General features: G+C 44.5%; 1 pseudogene; it reads right to left on the reverse strand.

Annotated features, from left to right (window-relative positions):
- Positions 1-8,354: 8,354 nt before the first annotated feature.
- LOC123397488 lies at positions 8,355-10,399 on the reverse strand (annotated as a pseudogene).
- Positions 10,400-10,623: the final 224 nt, after the last annotated feature.

A 10,623-nucleotide genomic window follows, 5' to 3' on the forward strand; every position in this document is an offset into this window, starting at 1 on the left:
GACAAGACAATCAAGGTGGAGGAGAAATTAAGATTTTTCCTTTACATGTTGTCTCATAACGCATCTTTTGAAGATCTACAACTAGAATACCAACATAGTGGGTGGACCTTCCATGAATACATCAAGTATTTCTTCGACATTGTCCCGACTCTATCTTGTCAATTTTTAAAGCATCAAAGCATCGATGAACCTCATCCAAATATTGTTGGAGATCCAATATTCTTCCCATACTTTGAGGTTTTCACCTCGACACTTTAACTTCTTGTCTTATCTATATCTTCAGATTTTGGATATTGACTTGCAATCAATCTATTCATAGAATTGCATAGGCGCCATCGACGGAACTCATGTTCCTATGATTGTACCGCCTGACAAAGCCGCTCCTCTCCAGAATAGGAAGGGAACTCTCAACTAGAATGTCATGGTTGCATGTGACTTTGACCTAAATTCACATTCATCTCATGTGGTTGGGATGGATCGGCTACAGATGCTAGAGTGCTCTAGTCGGCCTTGAACCGCGGCTTCAAAAGTACCTGAAGGAAAGTTTTATTTGGTTGATGGTGGTTATGCAAATACCATGTATTTCCTTGCACCGTATCAGGGTGTACAATATCACGTCAAGGAGTTTGGGCATGGGCGCCATCGACCACAGAACTACAAGGAGTTATTCAATCTTCGGCATGCCGTGTTGCGCAACCATGTGTAAAGGGCCATAGGAATTATTAAGAAGAGTTTCCCAATTCTTCATGTTGGTACATTCCATCAAATCAAAAACCAAGTCAAGATCCCAGCAGCTGCAGCCGTCTTTCATAATATCATCATGATGCATATGGGCGATGAAAATTGGCTTGATAACCAACTCAATAGCATACCTCCCACTGAATTTATTGACCTTCCAGATGATAATGATCACCAACACGTTAACTACCAAGAGAATAACATCCGAGGAGACAACTTGAGGGACAAGATTGCTAGGAGGATGTGGGATGATTTTCAACTTGACTAGCTAGTAACTTGTAGTAATGAACTCTTTTTTATGTCCTTCATGTTGTAATGAGCTCTTTTGTTATGTTTGTCATGTAATAGTGAACCCTTTGTTATGAATATTTCTATGACGTAAGATTGATTCTAGTTTGATGATCCATTTATAATAGGTTGCATTTCTACATGTAAATAACAAGCGCTTTGTTATGTTTGACATTTATGATGCTCTTTGTTATCATGTAATAATGAGCTCTTTGTTATCTTACATGTTCATCATGTAAGATGTGTATGCTAAAGGTTCTCCTAAGTTCAACTTGATTCAAAGGGAAGGTTTGCAGAAAAAACCTTCACCAAAGGCAATGAAAAGGTTGCTTCACCAAGAGGTATTTTCCATGTTACCTGCGTCTCAACTTGTATCTTTTGAAACATATATTTTTCATCTGCACTTCTCTAATACTTGTGCTTGTGTAGTTGACAAGCCAAGGGGCCAATGGAACCGAGGACTTGAGAAGTCTTTGGTGGATTTGCTTCATGAGCGTCATGATCGCTTTCCTAGAGGTGACAATGGTTGGGGATGTGAAACATGGAACCAGATGGTCAAGCTATTCAATTCTAGTAATGGTGTGAACTTTACAAAGAGTCAGATTCAAGAGAAGGAGAAAGAAATGAAAAGGGATTACATGGTACTAAAGGAGGCTCGAAGACAAAGCGGTGTTAGTTGGGATGACGTTAGATGCACAATAATTGTTGATGCAAACCTTTGGAAAAATATGATCCAAGTTAGTTAGTTTACCATCATTGAAACTCCATCTCCATGCTTAAAGTTGGTATTACTCTGGTATTAATTATTTTCACTATTCTTGTTTGTAGACATGGAAAAGAATTGGAAAATTCAGGAGAGGATCTTTCCTCCTATATGATAGACTAGGCGACTTATATGATGGTAAGCATAATTTCAAGAGAAAGAGATCCCCACTATGTTTTCATAAATATTTGTTCTCAAGCATGTTATTCTTTCAAAATTTAAGCTTCTCAGTATGTGCTTTGTGCATGCCATACAACCGAAGGGAGTTACAACTTCATATCTTCTGAAGCATCACAACAAGGTGGGCTGTCACAAGTACCAGGTATTACACAAGTGGAGGATGACACTGAAGAAGAGCAGGTATAAGAGATAGATGCTGATGAATTGCAGATCTTGGAGGAAGAGGATGTTGCTACTGCTAGAGTTGGTGAAAAGAGGGTTGCCGCCGCTGATCCTGTAGGAACTGATTGACATGTTAGTGAAAAGAGGGTTCCTGCTGCTGGTGGTGCTGCAAAAAAGAAGCCTCGTAAGGAGGCAAAGAAGCCAAAGAAGGCTGGAGATGCAATGGTGGAAGTGATGCAGCAACACGTGAACATAAAGAAGAAACAAGCGGAGGATGAAATTGCCCTGCTGACAAAAGAGAGCATTGGATCAACAAATGTGCATGAATTCTCCATCAGCAGGTGCATTTCTCTAGTGCACAAGATGGGAGACATCGCACACCATGAGAGAGCCAGAGCATATAAAGTGTTCATAAATGTTGAGAACCATCAAACCTTCATCACTTCCGCCGCTGAGGATGAAGCGAGTGCAGTCGAGTGGCTTCGGAGCAAAATCGATGAGTTGGCTACCTAGAAGAGGTAAACTTTATTGGAACTTGAGTAGATAACTATACCAACTTCTATCTATATTTGGATCGGTTCATAATGTTCTTGCTTGCTTGATCTGGTTCTTGAATATTGCTTCATATGGTTCTACATTCTGGCGGTCATGTTTTTATGAGAAAATGATCCATTTTGACAACCTTTTCTCTATTTGCAGAAATTTTTAGTTGTGAGTTTTCACTTCTAGTACTTGATGTGAGGTATTTATGTGACCTGTTGCTAGAGCTTGCTTTCTCTACTTATATGATATGTTCCTATGCACAACTCTTGCTGTGTTCCTGTGCACCCGATATGTCACACCCCAAAATTTGAAAAATATTTTTCTCAATTAAAATTTTTCCTAAAATAATTTTTTTGAGAAAATGAATTGCTTCATGGCTCTTTTCAAAGCCTCTTTCCAAAAACTTTTCATTTCAAGTGGCTTTTCAAAATTCTTTTCATGCTTAAGCCCTTGCTTGAGACCATCTGAATTATTTATTTAATTAGATGGGAATATTACTTTGGCTATGTCCATTTGATATTTGAATTTCTGGATTTTTGGATAATCTTTGAAACACTCCATTTCCCTTCCTAAAGAGATATTTTCCCTAGGTAGATATTTTTGATAAGTTATGTTGGGATCTGAATACTTGCATAAAAAAAATTCTTTTCTTCTGGTAAATCCTTGGGATATTTATTTCTAATCTTTTACCAGATTTCTTTTAATCAAAACTGAATGGTATTCCCTTTATAAGGCTGTTTTGCACTGCAACCTTGTGAAAACTTATTCTATAAAATCTATAAAAAATGTAGGTAACCTGTGATGTTTCTAGATCACTTTTATGCAAAAATACCAGTATGTGCTATGTAAAATTTTAGCAGTACAACCATTTTTCTATTCTGTTCCAGTTTGGTGCTTTACACTCCAACCCTATGTTTCCTTGCTCTCATTGCTTTGAAATCTTGCATGCTTGTTTGCAACCCTATAAGAACCTTAACTCGAGGATTTGAGCCCCATTGGATGAAAATAGAGGCATGTGATAAAAGCCCCAAGTTTCTGTCCACTATTGTGTTTTTCAAAAGTTTCCATTAGCTAGTTTTGAGTTTTGCCAAACTAACCCTACCACCATGGCTAACACTTAGAGAGACCCTGATCTGGAAAGTTTGGTGGGCATCAAGGACCATTTGGAGCCCCTGGCATTTCATCAAACACTTTGGAGCATGAACAGATTTGGCATGAGATTAAGTTTGCATGGTGGAGTTGCCACTCTACTCAAGCCAGCATGTCCAATAGCTTTAAACTAGCCCCTAGCCTAACCATGTTAAGTTAGAGCAGAAGTGGAGCCCAGTGGTGATGCTTGGCATTTCGTCGAGTAGGAGACGTGCATGCTCTAGACGTGGCCAGAGCGCACGTTCTGGACGCGCGCGTGCCGAGCCGCCGCGTCCCCGTGCCCTCGCCCTTTTGGCCTGCTGCAGAGCCAAGATCAACCCCTCCCCGACCGCCGGTCGTCGCCCTATGGGTGAGCCATGCAATGGCAGCGCGATGGCCGCGGCCTCTTCTCTGCCGCAACAGAGAATGACACCGCCCAAGCTCCCTCCGAGAGCCAGCAAGCCGCGGTCCCTCCCCTGCCTTGCTTCCCCTGCTGCTACTTGCTGCCCTGCTTCCCCTGCTTCGCCCTGCCGCCGCTTCTGTGCACCTGATCCCTTGGCAGAAGTTGCCGCCGTCGGTCTTATCCGAAGCTCCATCGGAACCGACTCTAGCTGGCTATATAAGAGGACCCCAAGCCCTTTGAGCAGAGCATCAACCTCCCAAGACTAGTAGCTCCACTCCCCTTCGCCCAATTTAGCCAGAGAAGCTCTCGGTGCTCGCCTCTGGCAGTAGTGCCGCCGTCGATCCCCTGATCGATTCCGGCAGTCCTCCGAGTAACCCTGCTAGCCTGCCCACACCCCTAGGAAACCATTCCCACCGTCGAGCTTGGCGGGAGCCACCTAAGACCGAGGAAGACAAGTGACAGAAACTCCCTCCCCCATTGTTGAAGTGCCGCTCGGCCTCCAGCTCCGCAGCTGACCCAACCTCCAAAAATGGATGCGGCGCTCCTTCCCGAGCACGTGCATAGCTGGAGCGTGGCGGGAGATGCTCTGTGCCACTAGCAATCGTCGCCGTAGTGCGGCTCTGTCCCTGTCCCTGCGCGCGAGAGTGCTACCTCTTGAGCTTGCGTTGGTTTTCTGCCTTGAAGAGGAAAGGGTGATGCAGCACAGTAGCAATAAGTATTTCCCTCTGTTTTGAGAACCAAGGTATCAATCCAGTAGGAGTATCAAGATGAAGCACCAATGTACCTGCACAAAAACAGCAAACTTGCACCCAACACTACAAAGGGGTTGTCAATCCCTTCACGACTGATTGCAAGGTGAGATCTGAAGGCGGAAAGTGCAACAAAGTAAAAGTGTAGGGCTGAAAATATGGTGTGAAGTAGACCCGGCGGCCATAGTGTTCACTAGAGGCTTCTCTCAAGATAGAAAATATTACGGTGGGTGAACAAATTACTGTCGAGCAATTGATAGAACCGCGCAAAGTCATGACGATATCTAAGGCAATGATCATACATATAGGCATCACGTCCGAGACAAGTAGGCCGATACTTTCTGCATCTACTACTATTACTCCACACATCGACCGCCATCCAGCATGCATCTAGTGTATTGAGTTCATGACGAACAGAGTAACGCCTTAAGCAAGATGACATGATGTAGAGGGATAAACTCAAACCAATGATGAAAACCCCATCTTTTTACACTTGATGGAAACAACACGATGCGTGCCTCGCTACCCCTTCTGTCACTGGGTGAGGTCACCGCACGGTACGAACCCAAAACCAAGCATTTCTCCCATTGAAAGAATCATAGATCAAGCTGGCCAAACAAAACTCTCAACTCGAAGAGAATTACAAGGATATGAAATCATGCATAAAAGAGATTAGAAGAAACTCAAATAAGATTCATAGATAATCTGATCATAAATCCACAATTCATCGGATCTCGATAAACACACCACAAAAGAAGATTACATCAGATAGATCTCCATGAAGATCATGGAGAACTTTGTATTGAAGATCCAAGAGAGAGAAGAAGCCATCTAGCTACTAGCTATGGACCCGAAGATCTATGGTGAACTACTCACGCATCATCGGAGAGGTCATGGTGTTGATGAAGAAGCCCTCCATATTCAAATCTCCCCTCCGGCAGGGTACCAGAACGTGCCCCATATGGGATATTGCGGAGACAGAAGCTTGCGGCGGCGGAAAAGTACTTTCGACGATCTCCTTATTTTATCTGGAATTATTGGGAATATATTGGCGAAAAGCCTAGGGCAGAGGTGGCCCAGGGAGCCCACAAGCCTGGGAGGCGCGGGCCCCCCTGGCCGCGACTAGGAGTATTGTGGGGTCCCTGGTGGCCCCTGCCTTGGTTCTCAAGCTTCCCGATCTTCTTCTGTTTCAGAAAAAATCTTTTCGGAAGTTTTATTCCGTTTGGACTCCGTTTAAAATCCTGCTCTGAAAAGGGTCAAAAACACAGAAAAAACAGGAACTGGCACTTGGCAGTGAGTTAATAGGTTAGTCCCAAAAAATATATAAAAGGCATACAAAACATCCAAAGTTTGACAGGATAATAGCATGAAACCATCAAAAATTATAGATACGTTGGAGACGTATCAGATTCATAGATAACCTGATCATAAATCCACAATTCATCAGATCTCGACAAACACACCGCAAAAGAAGATCACATCAGATAGATCTCCATGAAGATCATGGAGAACTTTCTATTGAAGATCCAAGAGAGAGAAGAAGCCATCTAGCTACTAGCTATGGACCCGAAGGTCTATGGTGAACTACTCACGCATCATCGGAGAGTCAATGGTGTTGATGAAGAAGCCCTCCGTATCCGAATCCCCCTCCGGCAGGGCACCAGAACGTGCCCCAGATGGGATCTTGCGGAGACAGAAGCTTGCGGCGGCAGAAAAGTATTTTCGTGGATCTCTCTCGTGGTTTTGGATTTTTCAGGGATTTATAGGCGGAAGAAGTAGGGCAGACGAGCCACAGGGGGCCCACAAGCCTGCTAGACACTCCCCCCTAGCCGCACCTAGGGGGCTTGTGGCCTCCCCTGGTGGCCTCACTACTAGGAAAAGGCCTGCTAGTGGCGCACCTGTTTTGTCTACTAATGGCGCACTACAGGTGCGCCACTAGCATCACGCCATTAGAATTTTTTACTAATGGCGCACCACAGGTGCGCCATTAGTATCTAGTATACTAATGGCGCACCAGGCAGTGTGCCATTAGTATAGCTCATGGTGCGCCATTAGTATGCCTCCGAGGTGCGCCATTAGTATGCCTCCGAGGTGCGCCATTAGTATAGCTCATGGTGCGCCACAGGTTATACTACCAGCTCTAAAAATATTCAATTATTATCCTCACACCCACAAGAAGGTTCAAGATAAACACATATTACACCACAAAGAAAATATGTTTATAAACATGCACATACATTGAACGCAAGTTGACAAACAAATTAACCTAGAGGAAGCATAGTTTTGACCATCTTAACAATCATCTAGAACACACAAGTCACAAAAAGATAAGGACTATTGGTTACAATGAGAGACTTCAGATGGTCCAGAACACACAAGTTTTTATCTACATGCACAAAGTGCAAGCTCCAAAACACTCGAAACACCAAATGGTCTACAAGACAATAAGGTCCATGATTACAGGTTGGTTGGTCCATAAACGCTAGAGAGTCATCATGTCCATGTTCATCAATAGGTTGTGTACCTGAAAACATTTTGCACAAATTTGTCAAGAAAGTGGAACCAAATCAAGTTGTTAAAATCTCATATGCATATTAAAAATATTCGATCAAAATATTATCATGATATCATAGTTAACAATATAGTTTCTATAAAAGTTACCCACTTGTTATAGCAGAAGTTCTGTCACTTTATATTAAACAATCTTAAAAGTGATATCATATACACTCTGACCGAGGTATTAAGATTTTTGGAGGAACCCTAAATGATCTACTTAGTCTTTCGCCAAAATTCCAACGTAAAGTATGGGTAATTTTTTACAAAAAAGATCATTCTTAACAATTACTTTAGCTGCACTATGGTTACCATGCCACCTCGCACCCTTCTAATTACTTAAACATGTCAAACTAAGTAACTATACACGTATTCATCATGACGAAATATTAGGAATTGGGCCACTGATTCTTCTTCATAAAATATAGATCCATTCTGAGAAGAAATACCTTAAGTCCTTTCTTAGAAGACTTGGTTGTTAGATCGACGACGCTGATGATAACCCTGCGGCCATTCTGGAGGCATGGATGCAGTTCCTACATTGAGAGAAAAGATCAATCTGACTTCACGTGGGCAAAGGGTCATTGTGCAACAGAAAGATAATGTGCAACAGAATTTCAATGCGGAGATGACTCGTATCATAATGCCATTAATTTTTGTACCAGCAGTTCAGGGTCTAAACATATGGCAGCAAAACAAGGAAACAGAAGCACCATCCTAATCGCATGAATCGTCTGGGGGTTGAACAAACCCTCACAGTTCGCCTGAGTACAACATATGCAGCTTCATAAAAGTGTTGGCCCCCTACCAATTTACTGGCGTCCGTCAACTCACTCAACATCTGTGTGCCAAACTGTAATGTACCATCAACCACTGAAATGAACGGGTCCTGGGTATGGGAGTACTGCCTTGCTAGACCTTAACTTACTTGTCACCTACAAGGGGGAGCATCTCCACCCCACTTCTCGAAGAGTTCGTTCCTTGGCTTCCAAGAGGGGCAACAGCCTTCTGTTGGGAGATGAGATGCCTCACATACCCGTAGAAAGTACAACTGACGAGCGTGATTGCGCATCCGATTGCATTCATTGGGGAGATCGGGTTCCGGAATATTAGCCACGAAACCAACACGACAACGACAACCTACAGCACAATGTGCAGGTTTTAGAAACAGAGGAGAAGCTTATGGGAAGAAAGCATAGATAGTCCATGATGGTCTTACTTTAAGGTTGCCAGCAACATTGAAGGTCACTGCGGTGGTCGAATGGATCACATAGAAGATGGAGAAGTTTAGGCAAAATGCAAGCACCCCTGAGCCTGGGATGATAATCAGTGAAGAAAAGGCAGAGTCGTGTGTGTAGAACCAGTCAATTACGCCACCTCCTTCAAGCAACATTGATGGAAGAGCCAGTATCATGGTGGCAAAAGGTGCCATGTAGTATGCTGTGTTAATGCTGTAGAAACAAAGAATACTTAATAAATCATCTGACCGAGGAAAGAAGTTACAGGACTGAACCTGATAGTAGCACTACAGCAAGAACTAAATCTTTTGATCTAGTATCATTTTAGTAAGAAAGAAGATAAAATGTTTTAAAATTGAGAATGCCATACAACACCAGTCGCTAAAGCATCAGATATTACACAACGAGATGAGCATGTACCTGTCAAATTTGTATCCGTGGAGAAGGGACTCTGCCAAGATGGTCTTTGTACATGTGGCGAGGCAGCCTATCATGGCAGCACAGAAACCAAAAATGTTGAAACTAAGCTCTGTCATTGAGGTCAGGAGGATCCCCCCGACTATCGGGACCAGCGAAGCCCATATGCGCCACTCAAAGTGCTTGCTCCAAACCAACCACTGTAGAATAACTGCATGACACGGAATCGTCAGAAAAGTTGTTAATAGGCAGCAACACCACAACTCTACTTCTTCTTTGTGAACAGGAATAGACAATGCGGTACCTGTGGTTGCAGGGGTGAAGGATTTGATAGTCTGCATGAAGGAGACCGGGATGTACCGCATGCTGACGTTCCCGAGCACAATGTTCATTTAGAACACAAAGTACATGGGGAAGATCCTCTTCCAACGGTCCTCGGGCTCGACCTGAATTAATGGCTTCACCTTGAGCATGTGGATCGCGACATATGCCCCGATGGAGGAGCATATGAAGTGGACGCATGACACCGTCAGGGGGAACTTGAAATCCAGCTTCTGCAGGAAAAGAAAGGTTATAGTATCAGCAAACAAACACATTGCTCTCTGGAACTAGAAAGGAGGCCATTGTTGTCGTGCCATATGGTTCGTTCATTCCCTTTTCGCGGCGAGGCGAGAAAACGGCGCCGTAGATCAAGAGCAAATCAAGTCCCCCGGTTACAGGTGCAAAAACATTAGTACTGAGGATTATGGTGAGCTGAAGTGCTCAAGGGGACAATATCTCAAAATCAGGCTGAACCACTAGGTTAGGTCCAGTGAAGGTGGTGAGCAGAGACAGCTCCCAGTCCAAGGAATGCGATGTTGTTGTAATAGTAGTATGAATCTATGGAAACGACAGAAAGAGCGGGCCTTTTCCCCCCATTGGGGGCAAGGAGAGCCACACGTTACTATCGATTGCTCCTCCTCGTGCTCCTTGTGGGTGTCGCCACCTCGCGTTACCACCGAATTAGGTCGAAGAGCGGGGCGTGGTGGGGTCCTGAGCCACAGATCCGAGTAATGGAGACGGCAGCCGGGCGGGCGGGCCGGCGGCAGCGAGAGGGGGAGACGGTGAGAAGGGGGGCGGGTACCTGGAAGATCCACTTGTTGATGATGATGACGGTGACGTTGGAGCCCCACCACTGGACGATGGCGAGCACCGCGCGCATGCTGCCCAGCCCGCCGCCGCCGCCGGCACACTCCATCTCTCAATCTTAACCTGGCCAAGAAGCGGCCTTTCCCCTTCCCCTGCCGCACCAGCTGAACCAGCCTCGCGCGATGGCTCCTATCCTAGTACCGGAGGAGCGGCGCGGCTGCGGCGGAAGGAGAGGGGAGGGGGGAGGGGGGAGGGGAAGACAAAGAAAAAAGGGCCGTGTCGCGTCCGTCAGTGGAGTAGACAAAGAAAAAAGGGTCTTCGTTACTAATGGCG

The sequence above is a fragment of the Hordeum vulgare genome, chromosome 5H (assembly GCF_904849725.1).
Source record: "Hordeum vulgare subsp. vulgare chromosome 5H, MorexV3_pseudomolecules_assembly, whole genome shotgun sequence".
Classification (NCBI taxonomy): Eukaryota; Viridiplantae; Streptophyta; class Magnoliopsida; order Poales; family Poaceae; genus Hordeum; species Hordeum vulgare.